Raw genomic sequence first — 26519 nt, forward strand, 5'->3', positions numbered from 1 at the left:
ACAAGCTTGTTATGTAGCATTTTATCTGATACCTTTTGAAGTTTGTTATGCCACAGCCATCTTCAGCCCAATCTCATCAAAAAATGCGAGCAAATTAGTTACACATGATTTTTCCCTTGACAAATCCGTAGTGGCTTTCCTTAATTCATTTTATCCAAGCGACTGTTAATTTTATCCTGTATTATCATCTCTAAAAGCTTTCCCGCCAACAATATTAAAATGATTGGTCTGTAGTTGCTGGAGTTACCTTTGCGGGTTTTGTTTTGAGCAAGAGTAGAACATTTGCAATTCTCTAAAACTCTGGCACTACCACTTAATCTAAGGAATTTTCACCCTTATCTCTGTCATCTGGCATCTCATCTGGCCCTGGTGACTTTATCAGCTTTAAGTACATCCAGCCTACCTAATACCTCTTGATTAATTTTAACACATCCAGTGTCTCAACTATCTTGCCTTCTGCTATGCCTTTGGCAGCATCATTCTCCTTGATAAAGACAGATGCAAATCACTCATCTAGTGCATAAACCCCCTCTTGCTCCTCCTTTTACCATGTTTTCTTCTGTTTATATGCCTATAGAAAACATTTAGTTGATGTTAACTGTCATTTTCTACTTTTGCTCTCTTTTTTTCATATTTGTTACCTGGAGACAATAATGGTAATCCTGAACCAAATGAAGCTACGTGTTAGAAGTTTAAGCAATGAAGTGGCCTTGCAAACACTTTTTTAATGCCTGTAAAATAGAATGTATTATGTGCTCCCGTTGCTCAAGGTGGTATAGAGTTGTTCTGAAGCATCAGTTGAAATACTGTCACATCATATTACATAGATACTATGTGGTCCTGTCATGCCTGTGATAGTTGAATACATGGACTGCTGGATTCAACCCAGGTCCAAGGAATAGATTTGATTGCTTATCAGCATCTTACAAGCCAAATGAACCACCAGCCAAAGTACTTATAAGGAAAGCTACACCAGTGAAGTTAAAATTAACAGAAGATAGGTGGATGAATGGAAGTTAATCCAAAGTGAAGCAACATAGGCAGCAGAAAAGACAAATTGTCCCACTAAGACTCAATTGGACAGGATCAGAAGATAGATGGTCACATGTAACCAGATCTGCATGAAGTCAACAATCTTTCAATACCAACCAAAACACCAGAAAGATGAGAGCTACTCTTCAAAATCGTCCTAAATTAAACTCGTACAGGATTGCAAACATAAATTGCAATGGTGACTGAGGGAAAGTAACTCAATTAGAGTTACTCATCAGCCAAGTAAAACTCAATGTTATCATAGCTACTGAATCTAAACTTGACAAAAATATTCACACTGTTGAAATATTTCCGGAAAGTTTCACAGTAGATCATAAAAACAGATCTACTGAAGACGAAGGAGTCTTTATTGCAGTCAAGCCTTGATTCCAGGTTTCACAAGATTTTTTTTCGACACGTATGTAGTTAGTATGGTGCAAGTTGACCCTCTGGGAAGGAATGGGCTTAGGGAGTTGAGAATTTTTTAGCAAGCTTACTATTTAGGAATCCAGCAGCCCCAAGGAATCACTGAAGGACCTAGATGCCAACTTAATGACATGTATTAATACAACATTGTTACCCTCCATCATATTCAATCGGGACCTTAATGTCTCTAATCTTTCTTGGAATCAAAATAGCCCCCAGTGTGCCACAAACCCACTTAAGGAAAAGTTAGTAATTATAGTAACTGACTGCTTGTTAAAGCAAGTGGCCAATTTTACGACTCAGAGGCAGACCGATGGAACTGAGAACTTACTGAATTATCTTGTTACACACATCCTACTTCATGGTATTGGTCAGGTCCCATTCCAGGATAAGTGACCACTCAGCAATGCATCTTGCATCGAGGTACCAGTGCATTGAAAACCATCAGGAAAGAGTCACAATGGAAGGGAATCAATATTGATACATTTAAGAGCCAAGCTTCAAAAACTCCCAGGCACTGTGCAGTCTATGAACAGTATATCTTATCTGTGACAGCTCACAAAAAACAATATTTTTCACTGTACCTCAATACATGTAACAATAATAAATAAATTCAGTTCAAGTGAGGCAGCAATGCCAAACACTGTGCCACCGTGTCACCTAAGGTTTTCAACTATGTACCCCAGTAAAACTACTGGACAAACTAGACCATTATGAAGTCCAAAGATATATTAAGAAATGGATCAGAACATTTCTTACCAAACAGTAACAGAGTCTCAGTGAATAGGGAAGGCTCAAACTGGAAACTAGTTGTAAGTAGCGTGCCGCAAAGTAACCTCTGGGCCCACGCTTGTTTCTTCTCTTTATAAATGACATCCAAGATGGAAAATCAAGTCAGACTCTTTGCAGATGACTGCCTAATGTACAAGCTATTACTGAAGCAGCAGATGAGGTTTAGCCTCCAGGATGATCTAAATAATCTCATGAAATGGGCCAATATGTGGGAATTAGATTCAATGCAGAGAATTGCAACATCATGCGCATCAGCAATACTAGATGTTCATTAGTACCTAGCTACATAATGCATGATTCCTCCCCTTGACACTAAAGAGTGTTGTTACTTAGGAATCCACATCTAGAATAATTTAAAGTGGAATGTATAAAGTCAACAAGCAGTTTCCAAGTGATTTGTGATATGGAACTTCCATCATTATTTTAACGACAATGAAAGAAATGCTGTACCAAGCATGAGCCAGCCCATTCCTTGTATACACCAAGCTGCTTGGGATCCATATACTGCTAAAACATTACCTTCTTTGAGTAAGTTTAATGGTGGGCAGCTCGCTTTGTTACAATTACTCAGAAAATAGATCATTAGAAATATGAGCAGGAATAGACCATATGGCCTGTTGAGCCTGCTCTGACGCATTGAATATAGTCATGGCTGATAGTTGGCTTTTGACTCCATTTTCCTGTCTGCTTTCCATATCCCTCAATTCCTTGAGAGTCCAAAATCTGTTTATCGCAGCCTTAAATGTATTCAACAATGCAGCATCCACAATGCTGTGAGGTAGAAAATTCCAAAGATTCACAATCCCTTGGCTGAAGTAATTCCTCCTCATGTTAGTCCTAAGTGAGTAGTCCCTTATCCTGTGTTTTAGAATCACTGACTAGCAGAAACAATCTCTCAGCCTGTACCCCCTCAAGCCCCTTTGGAATTTTCTGAGTTTCAGTGAGATTGCTTCTCATCCTTAACTCCATATAATTTAAGTCTACGTTGGTCAGCCCTCATTATAGCTCAATCTCCTCATCCCAGGGACCAGTTTAGTGAGTGTTCACTGTTCCGCCTCCAAATCAAGCACATTTTTCTTAAATGTGGAGACTGAAACTGCCACTATTTGAGATGTGTTCTCATTAAAGCATTGTATATTTGTAACAAGACGTTTTATTGTTGTATACAAGTTCTCTTGTAATAAAGGCTAACATGCCACTTGCTTTTCTAATTGTTTGCTGCACCTGCTTGCTAACTTACTGCATGCCTTGTACAAGCACACTCAAGCCCCTTTGAACATCAATACTGACAAGTTTCATAGTTTAAAAAAAAATACAGTGCTTTTCTATTTTTACGACAGAAGTGAATAACTTCACACTTGCTGCAATATTCTCCATCTACCAGCTTATTTTTTTTCTCATATAATCAAGATACCATTGTCTCCTAGTTGATCACATTGCTAGGCTGGCACAAGCTCCAGAACCAAAAAAAGGCCCAAAGGCTGATGTGCCTCTCTTAAAATATTCAGTGAGCAATCAAATATAGTAATGGCAGTCCCTGGGAGCGAGGAAGACACATGCCACAAAGTACTAGAGTGGCGAGAGCGAGAAAAGAAAGGATGAGCGAAAAGAGAGGGGATTGTAAGAGATGATGGGTAACCGTAAAGGAGTTGGAAAAGAGCAAGTAAAAGGTGAAGGGGAAAAAGAAATTCAAAATGCTCATTTTATGTTGGTAGTCAGTTATTAATCCATCAGTTGGTCAGGCAGTGTCAATGAGAGCTTGTATGCTTTTTTGAACTACTTTCTTGCTCTCACATATTTGACCTTTGTCATCTGCCCTGCTTCAAAACCAGCTATTAGATCTTGGCGAAATAGAGTTCGCCATCATGGACAGTCTTTGTCCATGAACAAAGAACACCATTACTCCTAACTCATCTCCAAACTCCGTGGCCTGGGGCTCAGCGCCTCCCTTTACAACTGGATCCTGAACTTCTGACCGTAATCAGTAAGGAAAGGCAGCAGCACCTCCTCCACGATCATCCTCAACACCAGTACCCTTAGCTCCTTATTGTACTCTTTATATATTTATGACTATGTGGCAAAATTCCCCTCCAACTCCATTTTCAAATTTGCTGATAACACCATCATAGTTGGTTGGATCTCAAACAATGATGAGACAGAGTACAGGAAAGAGATAGAGAATCTGGTGAACTGGTGTGACAATAATAATCTCTCCCTCAATGTCAACAAAATGAAGGAGATAGTTATCGACTTAAGGAAGTGTACAGGAGGACCTGCCCCTGTCTACATCAATATGAACAAAGTAGAAATGGTCAAGAGCTTCAGGCTTTTAGGTGTCCAGGTCACCAACAGCCTGTACTGGTTCCTCCATGCGGGCACTATCGTTAAGAGAGTGCACCAATGCCTCTACTTTCTCAGAAGACTAAGGAAATTTGGCATGTCCACTACGACTTGCCAACTTCTGCAGATGCACCATAGAAAGCATTCTTTCTGGTTGTATCACAGCTTGGCATTGCTCCTGCTTTGTCGAAGATCACAAGAAACCACAAAGGATTGTGAATGAAGCCCAGTCCATCACTCAAACCAGCTTTCCATCCATTGACTATGACTATACCCCTTGCTACCTCGGAAAAGCAGCCAGCGTAATTAAGGATTCCACGCGCCCCGGACGTACTGTCTTCCAGCTTCTTCATCAGGAAAACGATACAGAAGTCTATGGACATGTGCCAACCGACTCAAGAATAGCTTCTTCCCTGCTGCCGTCAGACTTTGGAATGAACCTACCTTGCTATAAGTTGATCTTTCTCTACACCCTAACTATGAGTGTACCACTATATTCTGCACTCTTCTTTCCTTTTCTGTGTACAGTGTGCGTTATCTGTATAGCATGCAAGAAACAGTACTTTTCATGTATTAATGTGATAATAAATCAAATCAAAAGTCAGTGCACTCTCTTCCCAGCTGCTGAGGTCAAAGCCAATCTTCTTCAAAGAGGCATATTTTGAAGCAGTACGTCACACCCAAAAACTACCAAACTCAAAGAATTTACAAACAACAGCTCCAGTTTCACACATTCCAATGCACTTCTTTTCCCAAGAGCAATTCAGGATTGGAATAACCTCCTCTAAACTTTAATCTGCATTGAGGAAAACCCCTTGAACTTTTTTTTTATTAGTGCGACCATCTTTCCCCACACAAACTTTCTCTTGGGTGTCTTCCCCATAGATCTATCCCCAGGGTTACAGCCTCTCCTTGTGGTGTTCCTGTGTCCTGTATCGCCACTTACATTCAAATTTCCATACAATCTCGCAGATACTCAGCTGCCAGCAGAGCAGAACTATTTCACAGGCCTGCAGTAAGGATTTGCCGACTTTCTGGTCAATTTGGATCACTATCTTGTTGCAAGCCAATGCCCCCAGTTATGTAGCTTGTAGCCCTGCCTTTAACTTGGACTCTGTCTCTGCTCATCACTTTCACCTTAACAGAATCTTTTGCATATTCCTATTCTCGTCCTTTGATTATACGGTCTTCTGGGATTGGCTTCTGTTCCTCTCCATGGTTTTAACTTGGGATTTATTTTCTAACTGTGTGCATTGCCCTGCCTGTTCTGCCAGTCATGATGTGGAGATGCTGGCGTTGGACTGGGGTAAACACAGTAAGAAGACTCACTATACTAGGTTAAAGTCCAACAAGTTTATTTGATAGTAAACCCACTAGTTTTTGGGGTTTGCCCCTTCGTCAGGTGAGTGGAGAGTTCTGGTCACAAACGGAGCATTTAAAGGCACACACAGTTTACAGAATACTGTAAATTTTCAAATTGAAGAAAGAATATTCTGTAAACTGTGTGTGCCTTTATATGCTCTGTTTGTGACCAGAACTCTCCGCTCACCTGACAAAGAGGCAAACCCCGAAAGCTAGTGGGTTTACTATCAAATAAACTTGTTGGACTTTAACTTGGTGTTGAGACCTCTTACTGTGTTATGCCAGTACCAAAGGAATCCTGCTTCCAACTGCACTGATCTCTTATTTGAACTAACTGATTTTTGCTGTCTCTGTGCAGCCACTGGTTGCTAGGCAACAACCCAGTTTTTTTATACCTGGTGTTTGTTTTAGAGTCATAAAAACCTCATTAACATTTATGCATCTAAACCGACCCCACAAATTTCCTGGGAACTTTTCTAAATGAAAGTAAACTGAATTTATTAAATCCTTTCTTACACACAAGTACAGAAACACACATTAAGCTAATTTAAAGCTAATTCTGCATATATAATAGTTTAACTGAAAAGAAGGCCTGGTGTTATAAAAGTTGGAATCTTGTTATAAACTTGTTAAGAACAGTGAATTATGTTTGCTATTTATAGTAAATTTATACTTGTCAGCATTGTTTCTTGGCCTTTTGGCTAAGATTAAGTGTAGTATCGACATGCTGCGCTTGGTTGAAGTCATTAGGTTACACCTTAGCTTCATTTGAAGCAATTTTTAAAAGCTGCATCTCGGCCTTTTGGCTAAGATGCAAATTAGATCAAGCCTTGGAGGAGGAGCTATACCTACTCCAATCAGCTTGGATCATGTAGATCAAGCCCAAGACAGGAGGTGAGAGCCCTGTCTTTTCAGCTTGGATCGGGAATGTCTCAACTTGTTGAGACTCTGAATTGGACTTGATTTGATTGCATTGGAATAAAAACAAAAAAAAAATTAAACTTGTCAGCACTACTTTGTTACAGCTACTTCCATCAGGCTAACACAGAATATCTTGCCTTTAAGTATTAGCTTAACGAAAAATAACCAACAATAAGCTTCACTACTGGCTTCACTGGGATGCTGGAGAAAACTCATTAAGTGGAAAACTAGGATAATTTTAGCCTTGGTATCTTTCTGAAGGAACATGACATTTGAGTACGGTAGAATTTGCACTGAATATAGTATTTGATTTATGGAAATGTTGCAAAAGTGATAAAGTCCATCAGTTGTGTAATAAATTGGGGCAAGTCAATGAAAAGAGCAGGGACAAAGTTTTGTGATCCAGTCTGGGTGATTTCTTCAACTTCCATTTAACAAATGATGTATCAAAAATGAAAGATTTTCAGGTACCTTGGTGGCCTCTGGTGAGCATATATTCCACTAAAAGAGTTGAGGATCACAACCAAAGCTTACAAAAAGACACACAATTTGGCAAAACAAGACCAAGAGATGTAGATTCCATTGTTCACTAATTATAGTGAAAAATAAATGAGTGTAAAGCACAATTGGACACAAGTAAATTAACAATGCTTTGTACAGGGCTTTCCTGTCATGGAATATTTTTATGCAATGAAAATATATTTTGCTTCAGGAAATTTAATTTCAAACTGTTTTTTGAATTTCAAAGTTTCATGAATTGGAAGGCACATCTCTATTTTTGATTTCAAATGAAATGTTGGTCCTCTTTTTAAACTTCACAGTTTACAAGTATTCAGCTAAAATTGTACTGCAGACTAGCGAACAATTATCGGATCGACAACACTCATTAAACCTCCCCCATCTACTCTTCCCTGCTCTGACACTGTGGAGAATGTTTTCAGGATATTGCGATGTGCAGAAATAATTAATTCTTGGGGGAATCCAACAATTCCTCTAAATTCTAAAGCTTCCACTATCTGCTGAGATTATTCCCTGGTAATTTTCAGTAACGAACCATCCAGAGTAATGGCAGTGGAGTATCATATTCGATCTGACATTCCATCAGCACTTGGATCATGTGGTCTTGCTCTGCTGGCAATGTGCCCTGTCTGTAATTCAAGTTTTTAAAGCAGCTGAGGCACAAAGTGACTGATATAGACTGGGCTGTGAGGAGTTCTTGTGCTGCATGGGCCAACATGCTTGGATTCAGCACTTTCACCTCTGTGGAAGGCAAAGAAGCAGTTGGAAGGCAGTCAGTTTATTTTTTCATGAGTTGTGGTTTACATAGGGAATCACAAAGGTTAAATTATTCGAATTTTACATTTTCTGAAGCATATTCCTGTAAGGTTCTGCTACTGACTAATTCTCGACTGATTTCCATGTTCCCATTGGTAGATTTAAAGAAAAATGTTCTTGGTATTTGTGAGACCCTGGCAGAACTGCATTTATTAACCATTCCTAGTGGTGCTGATCATCTTCTGTTGTTACAGTGCTACTTTGTTTTCCTACACTGCTGTTCCCTCATAATAGTCTGAGTTCTAAACCACTGAACATTACAGCACAGAAACAGGCCTTTTGGCCCTTCTTATCTGTGCCAAACCATTTTTTGCCTAGTCCCACTGACCTGCACTTGAACCATATCCCTTCACACCCCTCTCATCCACATATCTTCCAAGTTTTTTTAAATGTTAAAAGTGAGCCTGTATTTACCACTTCATCTGGCAGGTCATTCCACACTCCCACCACACTCTGTGTGAAGAAACCTAATATTCCCTTTAAACTTTTCCCTCTTCACCCTTAACCCATGTCCTCTGGTTTTTTTCTCCCCTAGCCTCAGTGGAAAAAGCCTGCTTGCATTCACTCTATCTATACCCATCATAACTTTATACACCTCTATCAAATCTCCCCTCCATTCTTCTATGCTCCAGGGAATACCTTGTTTCTCATCTTCTAATTAATTATGTCTGTTCCCTCAGGTCTTGCAACATTTCTCGCTATTTAGAATTAAACTTTTTCACATCTTCAGAGGATGGTGGTGTCGGTAGCCTTAGTTGCAGTGATTTTCCAATTTACACAGAAACATAGGAGGAGGCCATTTGGCCCCTTGAGCCTGTTCTGCCATTTAACTACACCATTGATTAGAAACTCAACTGGACTAGCCATATAAATACTGTGGTTATCATAGCAGGCCAAAGGCTAGGAATCCTGCAGCAAGTAACTCACTCCTGACTCCTCAAAGCCTGTCCATCTACAAGGCTTAAGTCAGGACTGTGATGCAATACCCTCAATTTGCCTGGATGAGTGCAGCTCTTACAACACTCAAGAAGCTTGACACCATCTAGGACAAAGCAGCCTGCTTGATTGCTATCCCTTCCACAAACATTCAATCCTACACCACCAATGAACAGTGGCAGTAGTGTGTACCATCCAAAATCATAGAATCCTGACACTGCAGGAAGAAGCCGTTTGGCCTATCAGATCTGCACTGACTCTCTGAAAGAGCAGCCCATCCAGATCCTCCCCTCTGCCTATCCCTGTAACTGTGTGCATTTACCATGGCTAATCCACCTAACCTAAACATCATTGGCAACTAAAGGGCAATTTAGCAAAGCCAGTCCACCTAACCTACACATCTTTGGGCTACAAGATGCACTGCCGGAACTCACTATGCAGCACTTTTCAAATCCACAACCACTACATCTAGAAGGACAAGGGCAACAGAAACTCGAGAACATGACTACCTGAAGGTTCACCTCCAAGTCACTCACCCTATCCTGACTCGGAATTATATTGCTGTTCCTTCACTGCTGTTCGGTCAAAATTCTGTACCTCAGGAAGTGCGGTGGTTCACAGCCACCTTCTCAACAGCAATGAGGGGTAGGCAATAAATGCTGGCCAGCCAGTAATATCCACATCCCATTAATGAATTTTTTAAAAAATCATATGGTATCAGAATGGGAAAGGAAACCACAGGTCTAGGATCATCATTCAGGTTCATATTGATTAGAATGTGCAGATTGTGCACATTGTTTAGCAATCTAACATGTCTATATAGTTTACATTTTGTAAGGAGTTGTTTTAAATTGACCTTGGTCTTAAAGCTTTTTACTACTGGCAACTATGGTCTTTGTCTTGTCATAGTTGATTGGGACTTAATGTGCCTTGCATTGTGTAGTCTTCTATTGGAAAGAAACCTGTATAACATGAGTTTTTTAATCTAAATGAAGAAGTTGGGCAGGTATAACTTATCTTTAGAATTTTATCAGAGGTTGGCGTTAATCCTGAGGAGATAATGAAGGCCGGTGGGGGGGTGGGCCTTTGGCACAACCTTTGGCACAAAAACACTTGCTTTAAAGTATTCTTCTTCACATACAATTATCTACAGTTGATTGCTGAGTCAATTAACTTTCATGATTTAAATAAAAGTTGATTGAATTAAGCAATAACAGATGCATGGGAATACAGCAAATTGTAATTGAAGACACATAGCTTGATTGGGTCAAGTTCTTCACTGGAATTGTAGTTTCCCCCATCCTATCTTTCTGTATTAGTATAAATTCTTTATTGTAAATCTATTGTGTAAACTTAAATATTTGAAATAATTTCTCCTTTGCTTGTTGAAACATAAGTTAGTTCAGCAGGAATAGAAATATCCTTGTCAAATATTAACTTGATCTAGCAAGTTGCTGAGGATGCCACAGGTAAGTTTTCCTTTTTAGATTTCAATCCTCCGATGAAAAATAGTTGAGCATTTACAACACAGATAAAAAGTATAATTGCTCATGATAAGTACATAATCCAAGTAACAGATGTTCAGCAAATAAGGAAAGTAATACAATCTGTTGGTATTTTAACGTATTGCACTGCAATGAGTTTGAACATTGATTTGGATTTGTTAACTGCTTTTGTAATCTTGAGTTCCAAATATTAGTTATACTAATACAGGAAAGTGTAAAATGGAAACTAAATATCCCACCATAATGGGGGCAGAATCATCCTGGATTTCACTGGGTTGATAGTAACTACGTTGGAGTGGTATTGATGATACCGACCTGCCCTTTCAGCTAGGGATGATACCCGGTGCAGGGAGGAATAAGAAAACAATAGCAAAATATGCAGATTGTGGAAATCTGAAATAAAAACAGAAGGAGGAACTGCTGCAAATGCTGAACAAATCTGGCAGCATTTGTGGAGAGAGGAATTAAGTTGATTATGACTCTGCTTTGAAAGTTCTTTCAGGAAAATAAAAATGCCTTCCATCTCCTCCCTGCCCAATGAAAAATAGAAAGTGGAAGGTTGCTTTATAAGACTAACCGAGATTGTAAGTGTGACCTTTCTGTTGTTTTCTCTGTTTTATAGATATGAGCTTCTGCTTTGAGGGAGAGACAAAGTTGCAAGCCTAGAATGTAAGCCGACAAAACAAATTTATGGTCCACAAAATATAGATGGTAGAACTTAGCATGCTTAGTTACAAAAAAAACTGGTTATTGATTTTGTGGTAAGAAACACACCGTTGCTGTTCAGTGTTCTTCTTGAAAGTTAAAATAGCAAGTTTCAGAATTCAAAGTATTTTTGATAAGATCGATGATTATTCTACTAAGATATTTCATCTGCAAGTGGGGAAAATCAGATGATTAGAGCTTATTTGTAGTACAGATGGTTTGATTTAACTATCATCCATCTTTGTTTAATATTCTACTTTTGCCCAGAAAAGTCCCCATGATTGAGTTTTCTCTCCCATGCAGTTCCTGGTAGGATTCCTCAGTTCAGTAGGGGTTTGCACAGAGGCTGTTGATGGTTTAAATAACAAGACCTGTCTTCTGCACACATTGCACCAATTAAACCCAGAAAAGTTTCACAAAGGAAGTCTGTAACCTAGTCTTGTAGTATCAACTTGTATTACAGCTTGAAGCACTTGAAGAATGTTTATAGCATGAAACATTATATTGTCCTTGTTAATGCAATATTTTATTGTACCTTTGGGCTGAAATCCTAAACGTGATTGGCTGAAAAGCAATCTTATTTTGCAAAATAGTTTCTCCGGTTCTCTGATTTATTTCACCCTTCAGTCAATGACATCAATTGGCAATACAAGCAATGACTGTTGGCCATTGAAGTCACACAATACACACTATTAACAATTCCAACATTCGCTAAATATGGCTGAAAGCTTTCTTCGATTTTTATTCGATTTAACTCGTGTAGAATGCAACAAATATAAACTACAGTTTTTTGACTATAAATAGTAAGCTATTGGTCTTTTTGGATTGTAAAATGATGTTTTGTGTGCAATAGTACTGTAATTACAAGTCTTTGGGCATCGGTACACTACGTAACTTGCATTGTCTGCATTTGAACACTTACAGATACAGTTGTTTGGAATTTTATTTATGCTTACTGTTAATGGTCATTTTTATAGGTCTATGTTTAATTTTATTTTTCATACTCGCTAAAGCTGATCAAATCTATATTTTTCTCCAGTCGGAGAGTAAAATGCAATTTCTTAGTGAAAACTAACAGTAACAACTTGCATTTACATGGCATCTCTAATGTAGGAAACATTCAAAAAGGCTTCACAGGACTGAAAGAAGGTAAAAAATGACACCCAAGTTATGAACCTTTTTTGGAGTTATTTATCCAGTGAGCTAAAAATATTTTCTGATTTTTCTGTTGCGCCATTTAGGACTTTGTTAAACTCTTAAAATACACAAGGCCTATGCAACCATGTTGTGCTTTGCCCTCACTTTCTCCCTCCCATACCCATTTCAGCTCCAGTTGTCAGCCAGCCTGTCAACTTGATGAAACACCTCATGTGAATGATTAACAGGTTCAGTGCCATTCACCAATAATACTTAAATGGATATTAAGGCTGACTGGTGAATTGGGTACAGCAGTTTAGTGCTCTTACTTCAAGATCCTGAATCTGAACACAGTTCAAACTGATATGAAAGTCTCCTCTTTGCTAGCTGCCTAATGACCCTAAGTGAGTTGAATTCAAGAAATTGTACTAAATTGGTAATTTATCAAGGAGATTTTAAGGATTGATTTAATGGTCATTTTCTGCCCTTATAAAATATACAAATATTTTTGTTCTAGGGTGGGTTATTTTGCAAGGGTGGTGTTTTTATGGTATTACTGAAGTTAACATTAAGTGTAGTGGTGATTTATTCTGCACTTAATCTCAGTACTTAGAACTGAAAGTGGGTGACAGAAGTATTCCGTTCCCTAATATTGACATTCCTTATCTTTCATTAGCATGAAAATGTTGCCTAGAATAAAACTCGAGTGAATATTAGGGCCTGGAGTTTCTTCCACATTTATACCCAGATAGACACATAATCTGTGCACAAACGAATCATGAGGCTCGGAAGGTCAGAGAATTTTGGGCAGAAATGAGTGCAGAGTCTCCCTGTTTTTTTTTATACATTGGCCTATCAAATCCTCTGTCTGTAAAGATCTCTGCCTAGAAAACTAACTCATACATGCATGCTTCCGCCAATTTTGCTGTTCATGAAAGGTAAGCAATGTTAGCATTAGCCTTTCTGGTGCAGCAGGAAACAGTTATTTTTCTGATCTTTTAACTGTATTTTTGTTTTTTTTGCAATATTTGTTCTACAATTTTGTTAGCTGAGAGCTGCTGTGAATGTTCAGTTTCTTTGAATGCATTTTATGGTATAGATCACATTAAAAATTGAAGAGCTTCCCTGATTGCAAGTTTTCAAATGTGTTATACCTGTTGTGCATGAAAAAAATGGAAACTTAAACTTAACACTGAAAGAAGAATTGTATTGGAATGATATTGGCATTCCCATAAGCTTTGATTGTTTAAACTGATTAGTAACCATTTCTGATGACTATATGTTTGAATCAGCCTAGGTTGATTAATCACAAGGTTGATTCTGGAATTGAGAGGGTTGACATAAGAGGAGAGACTGAGTAGACCGGGGCTATACTCACTGGAATTCAGAAGGATGAGTGGAGATCTTATAGAAACATATAAGATTATGAAGAGAATAGATTAGACAGAAGCAGGGAAGTTGTTTCCATTGGCAGGTGAAACTAGAACTAGGGGGCATGGCCTCAAAATAAGGGGAAGCAGATTTAGGACTGAGTTGAGGACGAACCACTTCACACAAAGGGTTGTGAATCTGTGGAATTCCCTGCCCAGTGAAGTAGTTGAGGCTACCTCATTGAATGTTTTTAAGGCAAGAATAGATAAATTTTTGAACAGTCAAGGAATTAAGGGTTATGGCGAGCAGCAGATAAATGGAGCTGAATCCATGAAAAGATCAGCCCTGATCTTATTGAATGGCGGCGTAGGCTTGAGGGGCCAGATGGCCTACTCCTGCTCCTAGTTGTTATGTTTGCACATTTACAAATTGGTGCAACATGGAATCTAATTTCCAGATTACACCCAATCAGGAAACTACAGTTACTAAAAATAAGAATTTGTGAAACTAAAACTGATTTGATGAACACAGATTGAGGTATGACCATCCTGAGACTGCTGGTGAATAGATGCATATCTATTGTAGAACTGGCAAGGGAAGTAATTATATAATTGATGAAGGCAAAATACTGTGGATTTTGGAATTTGAAACAAAAACAGAATATGCTGGAAAATCTCAGCAGGCCTCATAACATCTGTGGAGAGAGAATAGAACCAACATTTCGAGTCAGGATGATCCCCTGATATATTTATGATTGAATACATAGTCTATTATCATGCTGATCCAAACTGGGTGCATTTGGTTCTGATAGATTCAAGAATTTGACACCTTTCTCTAAACTGTCAGATGTAAAAACAGCTAAAAATAAATTTTAAAAATCTTTTTCATTACTAGAATTGAGCTCAGTTAGAGCCAGAGTTTATAGCACACAAAGAGGCCCTTCAGCTCATTCATTATGCTTGTACCAGCCATTACCTCTCTGTTCCAATCCCATTTTCCAGCATTTGGTCTATAGCCTTGAATGCTATGGCATTTCAAGCACTTATCTACTTCAATGTTATGAGCGTTCTCACCTCTACCATCCTTTCACAAGAACATCAGTGAGTTCCAAGTTTCCGACCTCCCTTTGGGCAAGATGTTTTTTCCTCAAATCCTGTTTGAATCTCTCTAGTTATTTGCCTCTCTACTAAGGGAAAATGTTCCTTTCTAGCTATCCTATACGTCCCTCATAATTTTGTTCTCCTTGATCACTTCCCCCTTCAGGCCTCTTTTCTCTTAAGGAGTGTAAGGACATGCAACCCAAGATCCCTCTGGTCAACTGTACTTCCTAACGTCCTGGCATTTACTGTGTTTTCTCTTACTTTTGGGAGGACTAACAAGGCATCACCTCCCACTTTTCAGGGTTAAATTCCATCTGCCACCCTTCTGCCCATCTATATCATTCTATAATCTAAGGTTTTCCTCCTCACTATTTATCACACTATCAGTTTTAGTCTTGGGATTTGAGAAAGAAAGAACATAAGATTGGAAGCTTGATTGGAAGAATATTTTATTAGTTAAAAAAAAACATTGATGAGATCTGGGCATCACTGGTTAAGCCAGAATTTATTACCATCCCTCATAGTGTTTGAGATGGTTGTGAGGAGCTGTCTTCTTGAATTGCTGCAGTCTATGTGATGTACATCCACAGTGTTGTTAGGGAGGCAGTTCCAGCATTTGACCCAGTGACAGTGAAGGAATGGCGATTATAATTCCAAGTCAGGATGGTGAGTGGTTTGGAGGGGAACTTCCAGGTGGTATTGTTCCAGTGTGTCTGCTGACATTGTCCTTCAAGATGGAAGTGGTTATGGATTTGGAAGGTACTGAGAGTCTTGATTATTAAGTACCATGGTATTTCTGAACCTGAAATTGTCCAAATTCAGATACATTAAAACCAATTTTAAACCTGTGTTCTATGACATCTTTAAACACTTGTCCATGGCTCATGGACAAGATGAGCTCAAAGAGGGTATGCTGGTGAGAAGCTTGGTGAGAGAATGATCTGGATCATATTCTCAGGCATAGGGGTTCTTGCTGGGCAATGGGAAGGGGAAAAAATAGCTGAATGGTTAGCCTTGGTAAATAGGAAATTCAGGAACTTCTTGTTTGATTTTCGAGGTGAAAGGATAGGAAGAGAAACTATCAGAGTTAGTTGGTCATGAAGAAACAGAGCATGGTGACCTTGAAGTAATGAAAATTTTGGTGGAGGATGGTGAGGCCTCATAAAATGTAATGTAGTCAAAGTAAATCTAAGCACAGTTAATTTACTTTGTAAAGTTAAAGGACCTTTTGTTTATTTAGGTTCTCCTGGGATTTTAGACTAGACATGCAGAGTCATGTGAGTTTTGATGAGGCAGGGACAAAATCATGTGATTAATGGGAGGAACTCAGCTTGCAGAAAAGACTAGATTTATTTTCATTTTAAAATACGAACAGCTGCTGCCTGAACATGAGAAGTACAGGTATCTCTCCCTCTCCAAAGGTTTTCTGAAAGCTCCAGGACTATTAACTAGTCATAAGCAAGTATGCCTGTGTTTTGCCAATGAATTATAAAGAGATGCTTAAGTCTATAAGGAAAATTTTGCTTGATTGGAACTCATAGAATAGGTTAGCAGTTAAGAATTGAGTCTTGTCATGTTTAAATATTCAATTGTGAAAAATAAAACTAATTTATTTGTTATAGTTAAACTGTGTTGTTAAATAAAATTTGTTCTGAGGAAAGCAGCCCGGTTTTTCTGTAGGATCACGCCTGGAGGGATCTGTCTTATCCTGCATTGATGCCAAAGTGGGCAGCAGGGTGGCACAGTGGTTAGCACTGCTGCCTCACAGCTCCAGGGACCTGGGTTTGATTCCAGCCTTGGGTGACTATCTATGTGGTGGTTTACGCATTCTTCTTGTGTCTGCGTGCGTTTCCTTTGGGTGCTCCAGTTTTCTCCCGCAATCCAAAGACGTGCCGGTTAGGTGGATTGTCCGTGGTAAATTGCCATTTAGTGTCCAAAGAAATATAGGTTAGCAGGGTAAATACGTGAAGTTACGGGGTAAACCTAGGTAAAAGTCGGTGCAGGCTCGATGGGCCAAATGGCCGCCTTCTGCATTGTAGGGAATCTATGATTCTATGAAAATATCAAATCGTTGGGGTCTAGTCTGGCTTCATGATATACCTTGGTGTTTTTGATCTGGTACCCTCACACTCTCTTTAGTTTTGACAATGTTAACTCTGTTTCTATCCAAAGATGTGGGTATGCCGGTGTTGGACTGGCGTAAACACAGTAAAAAGTCTGACAACACCAGGCTTTAGTCCAACCTATCTACCTGATAATATACTCACAAGCTTTCGGGGCTAGCCCCTCCGCCACGGGGGGCTAGCCCCGAAAGCTTGTGAGTATATTATCAGGTAGATAGGTTGGATTAAAGCCTGGTGTTGTCAGACTTTTTACTGTCTATCCAAAGACACAGCCAGACTGGATGAGTCTTTCCAGCATTTTCTCTGTTTTTATTTATGATTTCCAGCATCATTGGTATTTTGCTTTTAAAGTAATTCTTTGTCCTACCCATTCCAATTTTAAAAAAAAAATGCATATAACCTTTCATTTTTGTAGAAAATCGGGAAATGTATCTCTTCGTCAGCTATTGAACTTAGGTAATCAGCACAAGACTGAAAATCAAAGTGAGGTCATTTCATAAACAGCAAATTGCATGTGTATATTGTATTTAACATAGTGTAAAGCCACAAGGTACTTCATACTTGCAGGATTTGGAGATGTTTAAGGGAGTTGACTGAACGGGTGAATGAAGAGATGGGTTTTGAATAGACTTACAAATTTCAACCCTGATATTCTAGGGTAGGCAGTGAGTATTGAAATTCAGACATTAAGTTATGATGGCTGACCAGTGGTGGAGAAAACACAGAAATATAAACTTGTTGGAAGGTAGGGTAGGAGGTTTGTCTTTTGAAGTCCCTGGGTTACAAACTTCTTTACATAAATTCTCAGAACTTTCCTTACAATGTAGTGTGTACTGTCATGTATCTTTGCCTACCTCAGCCTAGCTTCTCTCTTCTCCATCATTGTCACGATGCTGATAATGGTAATGCTGAAGAAAGTGCCAAGGAGAGACGCTTTGTCAGGTGAGATGGACACAGTGATCTATGTTTTTCTTCTCCCACGTAAATTGTTCAATCATGCTGGTTTATTTTTGTAAAAATCTTTTGCCTCCAGCCCACCATGCCTGAGCAGCTGTAGCTGCGCTTACTGTTGCTGGAAAGGCCCTAGGTTAAAGCAAATGGTTTAAGAACTGCAACTCACACACAGCGAGTAAAATGACATGAGAAACTAAATCAAAACTCTCATTTGACCTGATGTGAAAAAAAACTATTAAAAAGCCAACAGGCACACACACATGTACATACACAACAAGAAGATTAATATAGATGGTGGAGCAGTTTATAAATTGAGCCTTCTGCTTATTCTTGGTCTTAAGGGGAGAAGGGGATGGTGCATGCCTCAGGCCCCATCTGCCTGGGCCCCTGCATATAGACCCAAGTATTAATGTGCCCCTGAGTAACATCAGCCAAATGGACAAAGGATTTTAACTTACTGTGCTGTTCAATCTGCAAGTCACCCGGAATGCTGTCCATATGCTGATGTTCGCTACAATTGTGACCATGCAATCAGGTGGCTCTGAGCATATACGGGATACCCAGCATGCAAGTAAAATTGCATCAATAATAAAACAAAGATGAATGAGAGGATGCAGTAATTGTATCAATTAGATTTGCGATGAAACCAAGATTAACTAAGATTAAAAATTCTAATTGCAAGATTAATCGTGATTAATTTTTTTAATCACTTGACAGCCTTGTCAAGAACACACCTTAACAATCATTCCAATATATATAAATCTGCAAAAACACCAATATGCAATGTGAAAATTAATTTTCAGCTGTATACTTTAAGATATACAGGTGTTATCCTCCACATATTGCATATTCCCTAGGGAAATCAAATGTATTTTTTTCTAAAGCTATTTTAAATGTCTCATGCAGGAATCTGTTCCTAAATATTTAAAGGAAAGGCAAGCTTTGTTTTGCGAAGCTTTGTTCAGGATGGCTTGTGCAAGGTTGAAGTATCTTATCCTCTTATTCTCTTGCCCTTCCTTTCCTGACACCCAGTAATGGTAACCACTGCACCGAGTGATTTTTTTTTACCAGTTCCAGTAAGATTAACCCCTGTGCATTGAAAGATTGTTCACATGGTGAGACTGCTGTGCTTTGATTGGCTGTCCTGCATATTACAGTTTATAATATGTGTGATAACAGGCCTACACGATGTCTTCTGAACCATGTCAGATTGCAGGCTGAAGCATGTAGAACTTAAAAAGCTTAGTTCCATGATTGTTTAATAAAAAAAATGCTGGAAAGATCTGTATAAGATTAACATAACTGCTGTCTTTGTGGCTTCCTGTTTTGGATTAAATATGCCTTCAGGAAACACTGTGTGTCTCAGCTCTTCAAAGTGAGGAGGCTGTAACCCTTTCTGTGCTGATTTTTTTTCTACAGTTAAAAAGCACAAGTTCATAATTTACTGTGATGTTAGCAATAAGTTTGGGGGTAGGGAAAGGAGCAGTAATGGATTTGGATTGAAATGGTCTGCCAACATGTTAATACCTTTATAATTATTAGAGCTATTAAAACTTTGAAAGTAAGGGCAGCAGTCACAGAGGAACACTGCTGCTGGCAAGTTGCCCTTCATGTCATAAACCATCCTGACTTGGAAACATATCACTGTTCCCTCACTGTCATTGGGCCAAGATCCTGGAAGTATTTCCCTAACAGCACTGTGGGTATACCTACACCACCACCACCAAACAAGGACAATTAAGGATGGACAATAAGTGCTGCCCTTGCCATTCAATCTTGCATCCCATGAAAGAGTAGATGACATAGTGGTAATGTTAGTAACCCAGACGCCTAGCCTAATGCTCTAAAGACATTTGTTCAAATCCCATCTCAGCTAGTAGAAAAACTCAGGAAGACCTGAACAACATTTAGGCTTGGGCTGATAAATGGAAAGTAACATTCATGCCACACAAGTGCCAGTCACTGAGCGTCTCCAACAGGAAGAATCTAACCACCGCCCCTTGGCATTCATTGGCATTACAATTATTGAATCTCCCACTGTCAACATCCTGGGAGTTATCATTGGCCGGACACTGAACTGGACTGGCCATAGAAATACTGTAGTTACAAGAGTAGGTCAGAAGCTGGGAATCCTGTGGTGAATAACACACCTGACTCTCCAAGACCTGCCCACAAATTAGGGATCTGGTGGAATACTCCCCCTTGCTTGGTTGATTGCAGTTCCAACAACATTCGAGAAGCTTGACATCATCCAGGACAAAGAGGTTATGATCTGAAATTGTCCAGCTCAATGGTGAGTACAGAAAGCCATGAAGTACCTAATTTACAAATGAGTTATGGCTCTTGAAACATGAATCAAACACATGAACATTAAGAATAGGAGTGAACCATTTGACCCCTCAAGCCTGCTCTGCCATTTGATAAGATCTTGGCTGCTCAGAGTGTGGCCTCAATTCTGGCTTTCCTATCTACTCCTTGGACCCTTTGACTCCATTGTCAGTCAAAAATCTATCCAGCTCAACCTTCAAAATGTTCAAGTGTTCCAGTCTCCACTGGATTACCTCAGAATCGCAATGATTTTTGTCAAATGTGATTTTCCTTTCACAGAGCCATCAGTTCTGCCTGATTATGTTATGGTTTTTAAAATATCCTATTCTACCTCTTAAGAATGGATTCTAGCATTGTGTCAGGGTCAAGTGTTAGGCTAATGGCCTATAGTTTCCTGCTTCCTGTCTCCCTACTTTCTTGAATAGAAATGTTACATTTGTGGTTTTCCAAACTGTTGGGACCTTTCCAGAATCTAGGGAATTTTGGAAGATCGCAATCAATGCATTTATTATCTCTGCAGTCCTCCTTTTATATCCAAGGATGGAGGCCATAAGCCCAGGGAACTTGTTAACTTTCAGCCCCATCGGTTTTCATGGTACTTTTTTGCAGTGATTGTCGTTGTTTTAATTCTTCACCTGCCTTTTGCCTCTTGATTTTCTACCATTTCTGGAATTTTTGTTTATCTTCCACTTTGAAAACAGATGCAAGTACTTGCTCAAAATCGCCACCATTTCTTTGCTTCCCAACGTTAATTTCTCAGTCTCACTCTCTTAGGGAGCAATGCTCACTTTTCCTTTTTATCTGCTTGTGGAAGCTCTTACTGTCTATTTTTGTGTTGCATAAATCTAGTTCACTTTTTTAAGATGTAACTTTTAGTTTTAGTAAGATAACTTTTAGGTTGGAGGTTTAACCATTTAACGTGAGTTAAGTGTAGATTTCATTGAGAATTTGGTAAGAACCACTTTGATGTAAATACAACTCGAGCACGCCGAGGTTTATTACACTTAAAAGATAGCCAGCGTTTATCCTGCAAGATCAAAATTCTTGTGAAAGAAACTTAAACAGTGAATGATCCATCTCTAAGCCTGTAATGGAGCCAGGGAATCTGTAAAAAAACAAAAGCAGCTCCAATAACTAAATAAATTATTTAGATGGGTTGCAGAATCAAAAAGTTGTGTTGGAGATAAAAGTAATTTGTTGGCATTTCTCTCAATTATCTCAAAGCATGCCATTTGCCATAGAGATAGTGATTCAGGATTAAGTCTGGGTTAAAATATTCTTTTGTTTAATATAATTAATATATGTGTGTTTGCTGACAAAAGCAGGCAGTCCACTTTGATTTTGATGAGGGAAAAGCAGCTGGAAGATTTGCTCTAATGGAAGAAATCTGCAGTGGTCCTCACATCTATCCTGTCTGACATTAGGCTCAAGCTGCTGGTTCCTGCCTTCAGGGGCTTGAATTAAAGGAAAAGACTGATTTGGGACTTTCTGACTGGACAGGAGTTGATTTAGACGTGATTTTGTAGAGAGTAAATGTTACAGAAGGGAGCATTCTGGTTAACTTCGTTAAACTTTGAGTAGAATGCAGGTTCAAGCTAATAAGAGCCAGTTTTACCTGCCTGCATGCTTTTGCACCTTCTGAAATGCACACTGGACCCATTTGACTTTTTGCCTTTCACTTTGGTTGTGTTCACAATACCCATCCACCTCTTTTTTCCAACAGAGCAGCTTCTCCCAGTATAATTTAAAAGCCTATTAGTCCTCACCCCTCTTAGATCCCAACCCATCACATGCCCTCTTTGATTGCCTATGCCACCTTCATGTCCCCCATTTAATCTGTATTGTTCCTCACCCAGTATCAGTCATGGACAGTCCTCAGGAACCATACAATTGCACAGGAATTATTTTAAATTCACTGGAAATAATTTAAATTCTAACAATCCTTTAAAACACTGAATTCAAACCCACCATCACTGATAGTACAAAGAAAATAAAAGCCTATTCCAGTGTAAAAAAAGTAATCACCGAGGCACTAGGTTTGTAAACAACCTATCTCAAAAACATATTCTATTACTAAAGCTTCTTAAAAGTGTCAATCATTTTGGATCAATGAACCATCCACTGAGCTAAGTCCTTGTGAAACCCAGACAAACGTTCATGAAGGCTGCTGCTCTTGTAACAAAAGCATCCAAATGATATCCCATTTCCATTTCAAAGCAGAGTGCCCATTAATCAATGGGGATGAGCTGGTGCTTTTTTAACAACCAATGTTTTTCGTCAATTTAAATCACAGCACAAAACATGACAGTAGAGACTGGCAAGGTGGCACAGTGGTTAGCACCGCCACCTCACAGCGCCACGGATTTGGGTTCGATTCCCAGCTTGGGTTACTGTCTGTGTGGAGTCTGCATGTTCTCCCCATGTCTGCGTAGGTTTCCATCGGATGCTCTAGCTTCTTTTCACTGTCTGAAAGATGTGCTGATTAGGTGCATTGGTAAATTCTTCCTCAGTGTACCTGAAAAGGCACTAGAGTGTGGCGAATCAGAGATTTTCACAGTAATTTCATTGCCATGTTAATGTAAGCCTACTTGTGACACTAATGTAATAAACTTTAAAAGGCTTTTATTTTACGTTTTTAATACATTATGACATTTTCTTCAATGGGACAATTACTGTTACGCATGGCAACACTGACACAATGATGTCCAAAGTAAGGGTCAGCCTACCTTTGCAGATTCCTATGTTGAATTGCTGCATTAAAAAACACATCTGTGCTGTAATACAGCATCTAATAATGACATGTGAAGGTGTAAAAACATTTATACTACCTTTCAGTTTGTTCTTGACTGCTAATCAGGCTTCTCCCAGTGGTCATAAATTCTCCAAGGAGGTGCATTTTTGTTCTTTAAGGGCTTCCAAAACCCACACCAGCACACATACGTTTTATGAAGGAAGAAATGCAACTTCCTGCAGTGTTCACAATGGGAATCTAACCCCGGAAGACGTGTGTCTTTGGAACCGAAAGCCTTCCCTAACTGTGAAAAGGCCACATGAAAATGGCGTGGAGTTGGGGAGCCAAAGGAAAATTGTTTCTCTAGCTTAAGAAAAAATCCACGTTCAACATTTTGCGATCTGATTTGTACCTCCACTGGGAGAAAATCCAACCCATGGAAAGTAATTTTAGGACTGATATCAGGAAAGGTTTCATGGAAAGAATGATGAACCCTTGGAATGGACTTGTACATGTACAGAAAATGAAGCTGGAAACTGTAACATCATTAAAACTAATTAGATGCAGTAAAGGAGAACGGGCTCTGAGTGAACTTAAGATGGGCTGACTGCTTTTATCCATTAATATTTTGTAACATTTTTATTAAATACAGTTTTTCTTTTTCTATAACCATACTTACTCCTTCAAAAATATAATTTTTGAATTCAGCATTACACATAAAAGACCAACGTGGACCAGTTTGCACAAGCATTTTGCTGAGTGATAATGTCTGAATATGTTTGTATAGAATGATGAAAGGATTCCTGATATCATCTATGAAAATATTGGAAAAATGCAGGAGTTTAGAGTGTGCTTGCAGAACACATTATCATTTTGTTAAGCATTTAGTTTAAAGATTTAGGAGAATTTACCTTCTTTTCAGCCGTGATCCCAGATGAGAAAGAAGAGAAAATCTTAAAATGTTAAATATTTTGAGCAATCTATTAGATAAAGTAAGAATTAAGGATATTAGCACTGTTCACAATGGAATTGGATACTAAGCTTGGGTGAATTAGAGACCTAAATGAGTGGACTTTGTTGTTCTTAAAGAACAAGAGAAAGATATGGGGCGTGATCTTTCTGCCTTGCTGCGCAGTTCGAGTGGCATAGCAGGATGGGAAATTCTAGGGGGAAGCTAAAAACGAGAAATGTGTTCAGCATTGCAATGGGCTGGCCGCAGTGCTCCCAGATCATTTTTATTGACATAATCAGCCTCATGCCCAGGTGTGTTGGGGGGGGTGTATGGTGGTGTTGTGGTGTTGGTGATTAGGGGGTCTGTGGGAGGTGGGGGGGATGGGGTGAGCGGTGCAGAATCTAAGCTTGCCAAGGAAGCCAGCTGCACGCTCATAGGCACGCACCGTGACCCCCCATATACTGGCGGATCATAGCAAACAGCACGTCCTTCAGATTTTTGAGATGATTTCTTATTGTCATGTGTATTAATATACAGTGAAAATTGATTTTGCGCACCATACAGACAAAACATACCATTCTTAGAGAAGGAGAGGAGAGGGTGCAGAATGTAGTGTACAATCATAGCTAGGGTGCAGAGAAACATCAACTTAATCTGAGGTAGGTCCATTCAAAAGTCTGATGACATCAGGGAAGCGGAGTACTGGCTGTCCTCAAACAACCTGTGCTTGCAAAACTCAGAATGTAATGTCTAATGTTGATTGGACTGCACTTGGTGAACAATCCCAAATGTGCTAAAAATTGTGATTGTTGGAAGTTATATATATTCATTTGCAGGGACCTTTTCTCCACAGGCAAAAGGAATATGTCCAAACATTTGCACCTTTTTTGAATAAAGAAAATCAGGAGGGGCAATAGGTCTCTGCTACATTCACCATGGCAATGTCCTGACCAATCAGAGCTCACTTGCCATCAAATCAGCTCCCCTTTCTTCATGCAGTATACATTTTGTTCATTTTGAAATTTGTCATTCTTGTGTTTTTCCTGATATGTGCAAGATGAAAAGCTCCGATCGCATGTCTTTTTCATAGTGATGCTAATGTGGTCATTCACTCATCATCCAATTTGCAGCAACACGAGGTGTCTCCACAAGAGTTTAAGTACAATTTCCATTGTACCCACTTAATGCTATTTTGAGAATGTTGCAAATTTCTACAAACTTACTTGAATCCGTCCTCTTTCTTTTCTCAGTAACATGCAGCGATTAAAAAAACCTTTTCATGTGACACATAAGGTGAAACAATGTATGGCCATTTACTGGGAGAAGTAGAAGAATAAACAGAATAAAAGATGGACCAAAAGTCGTCAGCTTAATAATGTAAATGTTTGTGCCTTAACAGTAACAGTAAGTTCATGGAATAATTATATTTTTATTTTGTTGCACTAATATATCCTTGCATAAAACTATATTTATATGGTACGCAATCTTTTGGAATTTCATCCTTTTCTTCTACAACTTGATCTCTTATCTACCATCTCTCTTCCTGTGGCTTATTGTATCCAGTTTCTCTTTGATCTCTCTCTGGCTAAGGGAGATTGAGTTACATGAGTTGGACTTACTGAATACTGTTAAAATGGTCCCAAGTTTTAGAAACCCATATGGAATAGAGGTTTACTCACGAAAGCAGCACCAGGAGGAAGGGAGGGAAGTGAGAATTTACTAATGCAAAAATACTGGGCAAAATTTTATCACCCCCAGTGCGACAGGCTGGGAAACGGTCAGGCCAGTAAAATGGTGAGGGAACACATTAGGATAGAAGCCCAATTTGTTCCTATTACTATTGACTTTTCCTGGAGATGGCTGGGCTACTGAGTGGAAATCGAGGTTATTATGGTTGATAGGCAATCGAGCCTGTTGAGACAGTTATTGTGGATTTTCCAGAGGTTTGCTGATCTTTCCAGGCGCAAGTGAAGAACAGAACTTGAGAGTCTCACCAGGTAGAAGGTGGTGGGAGATCAGTGGCCAGTCTTTATTAGCTACAGTTAACAATTGTTGTGAGCATGAGAGTAAACAAAGCATGGGAGTGACAAGCTGGAGGCTAGGCAAACTTGGTGAACACATTAACGTATGAAAAGATTGACAGCTGTTTTTGAGGTGCATCTTATGTGTGCAGATGAAAGGTAGTCAGGAGCCTTAAGGAGTGAGTTGTTACAATGGGTCTCATGTTCTGTAGAAGCTGCTAGTGTATTATCATTGACAGGCCTCCCTTTCAATCTCCTCTTGTTGTATTGCCTTACAACAGACTGCTACCTCCCATTCAAATATTGTGTTTTCTTGTCAGATGGGGGGCTTCTCCCCTGCTCACTTCCATCATTAGCCAACTCCCATGTCTAAAGGCGTTATTGGATGGCTCTGATTGTATTCCCTTCCATCTTCTGCCATCTGGCTGTGCAACCAAGCCATGCACTT

At 39.2% G+C, this 26519-nt stretch overlaps 1 protein-coding gene and 1 non-coding gene across 7 annotated transcripts in view; both read left to right on the forward strand.

Moving 5' to 3' along the window:
- Positions 1 to 26519, forward strand: part of atg10 (ATG10 autophagy related 10 homolog (S. cerevisiae)) — a 246932-nt gene that overhangs the window by 96466 nt on the left and 123947 nt on the right. The window lies entirely within an intron of this gene.
- On the forward strand, positions 6634 to 6832 carry LOC145343577 (U2 spliceosomal RNA). The gene has a single exon (XR_013886736.1). It is a non-coding gene; the product is annotated as a U2 spliceosomal RNA (small nuclear RNA).

Source organism: Carcharhinus amblyrhynchos, chromosome 5 (genome assembly GCF_965287045.1).
Source record: "Carcharhinus amblyrhynchos chromosome 5, sCarAmb.v2.hapA, whole genome shotgun sequence".
Classification (NCBI taxonomy): Eukaryota; Metazoa; Chordata; class Chondrichthyes; order Carcharhiniformes; family Carcharhinidae; genus Carcharhinus; species Carcharhinus amblyrhynchos.